This window comes from Limulus polyphemus, unplaced genomic scaffold, assembly GCF_000517525.1.
Source record: "Limulus polyphemus unplaced genomic scaffold, Limulus_polyphemus-2.1.2 Scaffold34, whole genome shotgun sequence".
Classification (NCBI taxonomy): domain Eukaryota; kingdom Metazoa; phylum Arthropoda; class Merostomata; order Xiphosura; family Limulidae; genus Limulus; species Limulus polyphemus.
In genome coordinates this window covers 1,487,403-1,497,442 of record NW_013665644.1, presented here as the reverse complement: position 1 = coordinate 1,497,442, position 10,040 = coordinate 1,487,403, and positions in this window count along the sequence as shown.

The following is a 10,040-nucleotide window of genomic DNA, read 5'->3' as shown; positions in this document are numbered from 1 at the left end:
TATTATTCACCTCATTCTTTACGGATTTTCTGAATCCAGTAAGACAAATGTGCAATTTTCCTATATTTTGTTTGTTGCACGCCGCTGCTGCTCAATACCAGAGTTCATCAGACCATCTGATGAAGCGCTTTTTATGTATAAATGGTATACATAACGTTTCAACTAAGAATTTGTATGTTGTGACCTAACCAGCCTGATGGTCTCTGGTGATATTGTGAAAACCCTCGTCGGTAGCAGCATACAACAAATTCTCTGTTGTTGGAGTATTATAATACACTATTTTTTTCCTGAAAACCTGTACGGGACAAGAAGAGAGGAACGTGACTAAAATGAATTCCAGTCATATTATGACGTAATTTCACAGCCAAGTAACGTATCATGTGTCGACGGCTTCGACGTTATACACCATAAAATATATTTTAATTTTTTTACAGTGTTATCTATATAAATATAATAATACTGTCTGTTGTGTGTCCATGTCACTACTTCGAAGAGTGTGGATGAATCTTCATGAAAATTGGTATTGAGGTTCATTAGGTCTATGAGGAGATACGTACAAAATTTTAGTTTTGCATTTTGCGGTTTTTATGGGCGTTTTCTGCCACTACTTCGCCCCCTATTGATGGATCTTCACCAAATTCGACATGAAGGTTTGCTGGATCCATGGGGGGATACACACAAATTTTGCATTTTTTATGAGCGTTTTTTACAGTTACATATAAGAGAAGCAACTTTTCATGTCCTAAGATAACCTTTCGTTAATCATGAATATACATAACTTCTGTCTTAGGGACTGGTACTCCAGCTAGTTATAACTATATATGGCTTCGTATTAAGGTACTGATTACCAGATAGATAATTACAGAATGCATTTCCATCTGTCTACCTAACTAGATACCAAAATAGATCCGATTCATTAGTCTCAGAAATATCTGAACATAACAAAAGCCCTTTTCGAGGTGGAGTGAACACAGTCTGACACATTCCTATAAAATCGACCGATCCAGAATTTTGTGCATTGCATAGCATTGTTTGTAAGTACAGAACTTCTCCGCTATAAATCAAATATTATTCTAAACTTTGTTTATTTAAAAATGCTCAACGTGTGCTTCAAAGATCAAGCTAACACCTATCAGATTTCTTGAATGTTTGAAATTGGATATCTTGATCTGGAATTTTTAATTATTCTGTCGCAGTATCTAATTACTGGTTTTCTCGTTCTTTTGCTACTGGTAGGATTTCAACACAAACGAAATCTTCTCTCACAGTCCAGTGACAAGTACATCTTATTTACCCACCAGGAACGTAGGTAAAGTGTGACGTTCTGCGTTTATTTGCCTATGTTTGTGTTTGTGTCTATTGAGTCGGTATTTCAGCATATGTGCTTCAGTTTTGCATTCATATACATACTATCGTGTATGTAAAATTGTGCAGAGCCGGTGAACATCCAGATAGCTAGCCTTAAAGAAAAAGAAGCATTAAAAATTGTGACGTCAAATACTTTTATCTCTGTATCAATGCCCCCCCCCCGCATAAAAAGTAGCTGGGGCATACTTACGGAATGTTGCCTCCGGACACGTTTTCTGTTCTACACGCGCTACAAAAAGATTTTCTATATACCCCTGGTGACAGTGTTAAGTATCCCGAGAACAATACTTTTTCAGTATGTTGTATTTAAACAATTTGTAGTGCTGGCGTCTCATATTTCTTAATCTACCTCACAAAGTGGAATGCAATAAATTATAGTAGACGGCGCTTGTCCTAGTTGTGAAACTCCATGTAATCTTAACATTATGCAGGATTCACTACAAACACTAATCCCTTATTGATGTTCGTATCACTTAAGCTCCACTAAACTTTGAAATTAAGTTTGGCAAGGTATTAACAGTGAAAGTTAATAGCACTTTATGTGGACGATTTATATATGCTGATGCAATTGCGCGTCACAGCAGATACGAGCTCTGGCATCACGAGAGACATATTTAGAACCGGTATATTTGGTTCAAGGCAAGTTTCTGACCACTTGACAGTGTAATGCCGCTACAAATGGACTTATGGCTTTAGAATATGTCACAGCATTTCCAAGAAAGGATTTCGTATAGCGAGATTATTAAATGATGTAGCGCTAAAGAACTTCATATTTCGAAAAAGAGAACCTACAAAGAAGCAGAAACGGGCACCGGAACATAATACCAAACCAAGCCGGAGAAGCATTCTGATCCACAGAATTAAAGCTCGGGTCAAGATAGAGAGCCTTCTTACCCCAAAAAAACAACAACATTGCAATGAAATTTTCCACCTATTCTGATATCATTAACAAATCAATAAACAAGGAATTTGAAACTGATGAAAGCTCACAAGCTTACAGCCACATCTGTAAAACAACGGCTATTGTCAAGAGAAGGGTATTACAGCAGTCTCGTGGAGATCTAATGGACTTTGTGCCTTTTATATGCTTAAACATGGTCTTGTGGCGTTTGAAAACCGCCAGATTTTACCTTCTCCTGACTAAAACATAGGAATTTTCAGGAATATTCTTCCATGTTTTTTTCACGCAGCTTTGCAGTGCTTAGTGTCGTTTTTGTAATCCGGATATTGTCATAGATTTCCTCGAATTATCACTTTAATGATGGTTACATACTAAAGTTTCGACCATGAGAGCTTTTGATTGCTTAGCCAGGCTTTTGTGTAGCCTCTCCTCTGGATGTGGATTGAGGGGCGTTGCAATAAAATCACTGTATAACAAAACATGTTGTATTGACACAGTCCTGACTTCCTATCCACTAATGAAGTCTCTCGCCATCCTGCATTTTCTGTGTTTTGGACTTTCAATTTATTTGTTGGTTACAATTTTACTTTTGAAGACCACAGTTTAGAATCCAACATCCACATACATTGAAAACCTTTGGAAAGTTTATCAAGATGTGTGGTCTAAAATTGATCTCGCTATCCTTTGCAAAAGCTTGTTACAAAGGAAATTGTAATATAGCATAATTGTATCCATCAGAATGCAAGATCAAAGATGCAGAAAATATTTTCAATGGCTGCAACAGACCTAGAACATCGTTCTTATACAGCGTGGGCCCGGATTGGCTCTGTAGTAGAGCTTTGGATTTTAGAGGTGGTGAGTCGGGTTCAGATTCATGCGACACCATAAAGCATTCCCCACACTGCGGGTGCGTTATAAAAGTGACAGTCAATTTCTTAGCATGAGGGGGTGGGGTGCTGCTGACTGGCTGCCTTCTCTCTAGTCAATAGCTTAAAATTAGGGATGGTGGCAAATAGTTGTAGTAGCTTTGTCATAAAATAGAAAATACAAATTATACAGTGTGATTAACATAAAATAATGTTTAGGGATAACAAGGTCCATCTCAGCCGTCCCATCGTCTGAACTAAACTAAAACTATCAAATAAAAAACCCTCAAAGCCAGCCCTTATCATTCATATAGTTATCAAGCTTTCTCTTAAACTCACTTAAATATACTGCCTCCACAACATCCGAAGGCAACCCGTTCCAAGGCCAACCACTCTGTCAGAAAAATAAAACTATCTTAACTGAACATGACTCCTACCCTGTTAAAGATTATATTTATATATCCTAATTCTACCATTCTCACCATTAAGTATGAAAAAAGATGATGCGTCAACACTATCAATTCCCTTAACACTCTTAAACATCTCAATCAGATCCCATCTATCTCTTTTTTTTTAAGAGTTTGTTTGTTTGAAGTTAAGGACGAAGCTACACAATGGGCTGTCTGTGCTCTGCCCACCAAGGATATCGAAACCCGATTTCTAGCGTTTTGAGTCCACAGACATTCCACTGTGCTATTGGGGAGCATTTTTTTTCAAGAGAATACAATTTCAGAGATCTTAACCTCTCCTCGCATGATAAACACTCCATCCCAAGCACCATTATAGTAGCCTTCCTCTGAATCCTTTCCAATAATGCAGTGTCCTTCCTAAGGTAAGGAACCCAAACTGAACACAATACTCCAAATGTAGCCTAACCAGTGACCTATACAATGAAGTTATAACCTCTCTATACTTGTATTCAATGTTTATGTTGATACAACATAAATTATTATTTGCCCTGCCACTAGCAACAGCACACTACTCGGATGGCTTAAGAGACTGACCAATCATTACCCCAAAATTCCTTTCTTTCATAACACTCAAATTATGATAACCCACATGCATTATCTTGCATTTATTATAATTAAAACCTATCTGCCATATTTCGCCTAACTCATGAAATGATCTAAATCCTTTTATAAAACAAAAACAGCATCCTCATGGCCAGCAACATCCAGGACTTTAATATCATCAGCAAATGTAAGTAATTTGTTGACCATTTCTTTATCATATGTCATTAATGTAAATCAAAAAGAAAAAAGGTCCTTAGACTGAAACCTGAGGCACTCCACTTTTGATATTAATCCAGTTTGACTGAACTCCATTTATAAGAACCTTCTGCTTTTTTCCATCTAGCCACTCTTCTATCCAATAAGTTAACTTATCTCCCACACCTACAGAACTAATTTTTTACAAGCTCTTTATGGGCACCTTGTCAAATGCTTTCTGAAAATCCAAATACACCACATTTATACCCTTACCCTCATCTACATAAGCAATAACCTTTTCGAAGACTCTCTACAGATTGGTAAAGAAAGATTTTTCCCTCAGTGAAACCATATTGACTATCCAACAAAATTCTAAACTTTGTTCAATGACTTTGCAAATCATCTTTTATCAGGCTTTCAAAAAAACCTTTCCCACAACTGATGTAAGACTAATAGGCCTGTAATTACTGAGACAATTTTTATCACCTTTATTGAAAAGATACGTAACATTAGCCAACTTCCAATCCTCAGACACCTGCCCACTGTTCGAGGACTTACAAAAATTTATTATCAAGTGACTCGCATATTCAATCCTTAACTTCCTTCAAAACCCGTGGGGAAATATTATCTGGCCCAGGAGCCTTATCGTTCTTTAAACTTCCTAATTTTTTCTTAACGAGCTCATAATTAATGTGATCATTTTGTTTAACATGCGGAATCTTGTTTAAATTTTCATTAGTAGAAACTGAAGAAAAACAGAATTTAATAACCCGTTGATGAGACACATTTTAGCTTTCATAAACCATTTTAATGCATCTTATACTTATTATCATTACAAATCTATTCAAACTTGACAAAATGGGCAAGTCGTTGACTCTGCGCCAATATTTTGTTATCTAAGATTTATAACATTGGTTAAGTATTCGAGTCATTAATTTTACAACAATACTTAATTCAGTCCTGTCTTTGTGTAATTTAAGATTGAGATTACTGGTTGGCGTGCCTGAGTCGTTAATCTTAAAACAATACTTTATTAAATCCTTTTGCTGGACTGTGTTTCACATGTGTTTAAGCTTGAAATTGTCAGCTTAAGGAATGGATAAAGAAACATTTAATGTTTAGGACTAATTTCTCAACTGGAACCTTAGTTAAAGCAGTTCAGACTAGAAACAAGGGGGAATCCTCAATAACCGCGACACTTGAAATTCTTTTAGGTAGGTTTAAAGCAAATTAATATATGAGACATTTTTTTTTTCTTTTTATTACCCATATTTTTGTAATCCAGCAATATCAAGCGTAAGGCGCGAGTATACCCGATTCAGTTATTACTAATCAGGATCTCTACCAGCCTACCCTCAAATTAAAATTCCTTTAGGCAGGATTAGAGTAAATTAATATACGAGACCTTGGGCGTGGTAAAATACATAAATCGAAAGGGTTTGACCTCCTGAGTCCAAAACTGTATATAGATCAAATATCGGTCAAGAGATGACGGAACTAGACGCGGCTAAACAACAACAAAAAAAAACATTTGATTGTAGATTAAATAGTTCGTATCATATTGCATCTATCCTAATTTATAATACACAAATCAATCAAACACCTTTTACGGCTGTTAAATGATGGAATCGTTTCAAGAGTGTTTTTTTTTACCAATTAGAAACTTAGATAATTATGATATGGTTGACGACACATAGCTTGCAATAGTTAGAATGGTAATGATTTGTTAATTGGCAGATAATAACATGAAGGGTGTTTCCTTTGTTATTTTAAAATAAGACAATTATAAATGATTCGGAACATTATTGGAGAAGCATGTTTCAATTTATGTAGCGATAAAAATATAAAGGCTTAATGTTTTTATATATATATATATATGGTTCAGAGCACTATAGATCAGGAAAGCGTGCACCAAGCAACTAATCCAAACCAAGAATATTGTTTTATTTCCAAGGTGGAGTAGAAAAATATAAGTGTAAGAGCTCACACTGCTCGATACGCAGCGAAAGCAATGCCCGTTTTCTAGCAGGTTCTACAATTACTGCAAATCACGATCTTAAAGACTCAGCTTCGGACGAAAGATTAGAAGAGAGAGTCATTTAGTTTCCCTCAATTTCCTCCATATAATCCCTAAATACAAAGCTGAATTATCGCACGTGCACATGTAACTGCATTACATACACTCAATAACCCTAGATAGAAAGATAGCTAAAGAGAAAACCGTGAGGTGGAACAGATACTTTTAAAGAACTCTCTCTATAACTTATCATAATGAAGTTTCTTCTTTTAACAAAATCATAGTGATTTTCATCTGTTTTCTTTTTAAATAAGTAAAAAGGAAAGTTTCAAGAACTGTGTGGTAAATTAGGCATGTTGTGTTCGTATCACTTTTCCTTTAGTCAACCGAGTCTTAAGTGAATATCACATAAACGCTTACAGATATCAGTTAAATGTTGAATACTTTCAGCTTACGTAATCCATCTATCTTCTGTATCGTGTTCTAATATTTTTATTTTGAGTTGCGAAGGATATTTCCCAAACAATATTCATCCCCCTTTTTCTTCAAACAAATGTTTCTTGCTCTTGAACAATGTAATTTCAAGAAGATTTTATAAACAAAGTGGTTTTATAAGATATGTTGGCCAATTCAGATAGTTGCAAGAATCGGCCACTAGGTTGAGCAGTCAGGTAAGAAGTTTCAAGAATCGGCCACCAGGTTGAGCAGTCAGGTAAGAAGTTTCAAGAATCGACCACCAGGTTGAGCAGTCAGGTATGAGATAAAAATAATCCTGCGGTTTTGATAGGAATTATTATTTCCAGTGTTCACTTTCTAACTTGGAAAGTGTTCCAAGCGAGTGATCACCTGCAACACGTCCGAGAAACGTTGGCAACTTCAAGTCAAATAGCATCAGTTGTTGGCAGAGTTTATAACAAAAGTCTGCTGGGTTATAACTTGATGACCTGAGGGGTCAAGCGAACAGAAAACGATCACTGATGATCTTACACAGACAACGTTGTCGAAGCAATGCTATCACTGGATTTGTAATGTGAGGTGGAGCTCCATGTTTTATCGTTTCATGAAGGATGTTGTACTTTAAATAAGAAAATTGTCAATGCAAGGATTTCCCATGTTTCTTTTATCGTCTTCTGTAACATGTATGAAAATAGGATAATTAAATTGGCTGCTACAAGACTCTGACTTGGCCTATATTATTTATAATTAGCCTTTATATGTAGGTTTAGGCGGGGTTGGTGATGTATTTTTTTACTGTTGCGTTTTTGGTATTTGGAAGAAAATTTAGTCTTTCGTTTTCATACTAGTAGTACTAATTGTATACCTAAACATCTTAGGTTTTATTATGCTGTTCATATAGGTATGTGACCATTATGGAAGCTGGAATGTCAACTTCAGAATATAAGATTAGTTTAGCATCCCTATTAGTTTGATTGTAACAACCTTTTCTACTATATATATACCTTTAAAAACAAATGCCTTCTCAACAACTGGCAGCAAATAATGAGTTTAAGAAATGGAACATTATGAGCTTGAGAACCCATATTTGTTCTTAATGTTTACAGTATTTGTTTATGTTTTCACCTGTGTGAAGCTAGCAAATAGAAAATATACGTGCGGGTCCTACTTCTTCAGATACCTCTCTTATTTAGTTTACCTTCTACACTTTGTAGTTTTTGCCCTAATTACTTTTCTCTGTCTTTCATGTGCAACGCTTTTCATATTTGTTAATTACTAAAATAGATTTCAGTTCGTTTTTATAGTTACACGTTATCTTTTATTCACACAAAATATATCTGCTAAAATATTAACCACTGTGAAAGACTGTTTAAAGATGTCCTTTCATTTTCATACCTTGTTTAATAGTTCTATAAAAATATATAGACTTGTTAGATTTAACTTTGTTAAAGTTTGAGACGTAGCCCTAATCTGTTTTCACAGTATTCATTTATGTTATGTGGACTTGACAACGAAACGCCCTCTGTATCAACCTTAAAGACGGGAAAATAAGTTGAATTTAGCCGAAACAGTCTTGTAACTTATAAGAAATATATTTTTACAAACGTCTAATCTCTTTCGAGTTTTTACATATTTTGTGCATGAATGTTTTTGTTTTGTTTTTCTTCTTCTTATATCAAAAGCTTCTGCAGCTCATTGGTTTCTAGTGTATAACCTTCTTCCTCGTAATATGAGGTAAAATCGATATGAAGATCTACCACAGATTCATTCCATATTTTATTTCCGGGAGGTCAGCCATAACACCTCACCAAACAAAGCGTTTATAATCCACTGATCCGTTTTAACAGTTTGTATTAATTGAAACATCACGGGCGTAAAACACATTACAACTGTGTATAAAATTCATTTACAAATACTTTATCTCCTTTTCAAGCAATTTCTCTGTCAGTTGTTAATGTTACAAGACTCTCCGTAATACAGTCTGTTACCATGACTACCGTTTAGCTTTGCCACAAGCTTTCAAAATGTTAAAATTTATGTTAATGATATACTCCAAATAGTACAGAACTACGCGAACAAACATCCTGTTTTTTATGATATGTGGAGACCAGCTTGGGATATCGTCGTATTTTACAGTTGCTTGAGTTAACCATTAAAATGCATAACTGTCAATTTCATTTAAGCATTTAAAGTACATAAAGATTGGCTTAAGTTAAACACTTTCTATAATGATGCAAATATACACTTCAGGTAAAAATTAGAAGGATCTATGTATGTATTTCAAGTGAATAACATAAGGATCTATGTATCTATTTCAAGTGAATAACATAAGGATCTATGTATCTATTTCAAGTGAATAACATAAGGATCTATGTATGTATTTCACGTGAATAACATAAGGATCTATGTATGTATTTCACGTGAATAACATAAGGATCTATGTATGTATTTCAAGTGAATAAGATAAGGATCTATGTATGTATTTCAAGTGAATAAGATAAGGATCTATGTATGTATTTCAAGTGAATAAGATAAGGATCTATGTATGTATTTCAAGTGAATAACATAAGGATCTATGTATGTATTTTAAGTGAATAACATAAAGATCTATGTATGTATTTCAAGTGAATAAGATAAGGATCTATGTATGTATTTCAAGTGAATAACATAAGGATCTATGTATGTATTTAAAGTGAATAACATAAGGATCTATGTATGTATTTAAAGTGAATAACATATAAATAATATAAGGATCTTTATATGTATTTCACGTGAATAACGTAGGGACCTAAGTACATATTTCTTAAAAAGTCCACGGGTCTCCTTACAAACTTTGATAGCTTTATCCCGTTTACGTATAAACGAAACCTTGTTACATGCTTACTAAACATAGCTTACAACCTGTGCTCCACATATCTTAATATACACTCTGAAATTTCTTTCTTACATGACATCCTGAAACGTAACTGCTATCCACAACACTTATTAGAAAACATTACCAACACCTTCCTAACAAAGAAACTCACAAATCCAATTGAGATACCAACTGTACCTAAATTTACCATATACTCGTGTCTTCCCCATACTGGCAAACAAAGCATAAATTAAAAAATCAACTTAAACGCATACTTGGTCGTTACTACCCTCAAGTGGTTTTAAGATTAGTTTTTGTCCACATCACGCATAAAAAATTTCTTCCCTACTTAAAGATCTTCTCCCATTCC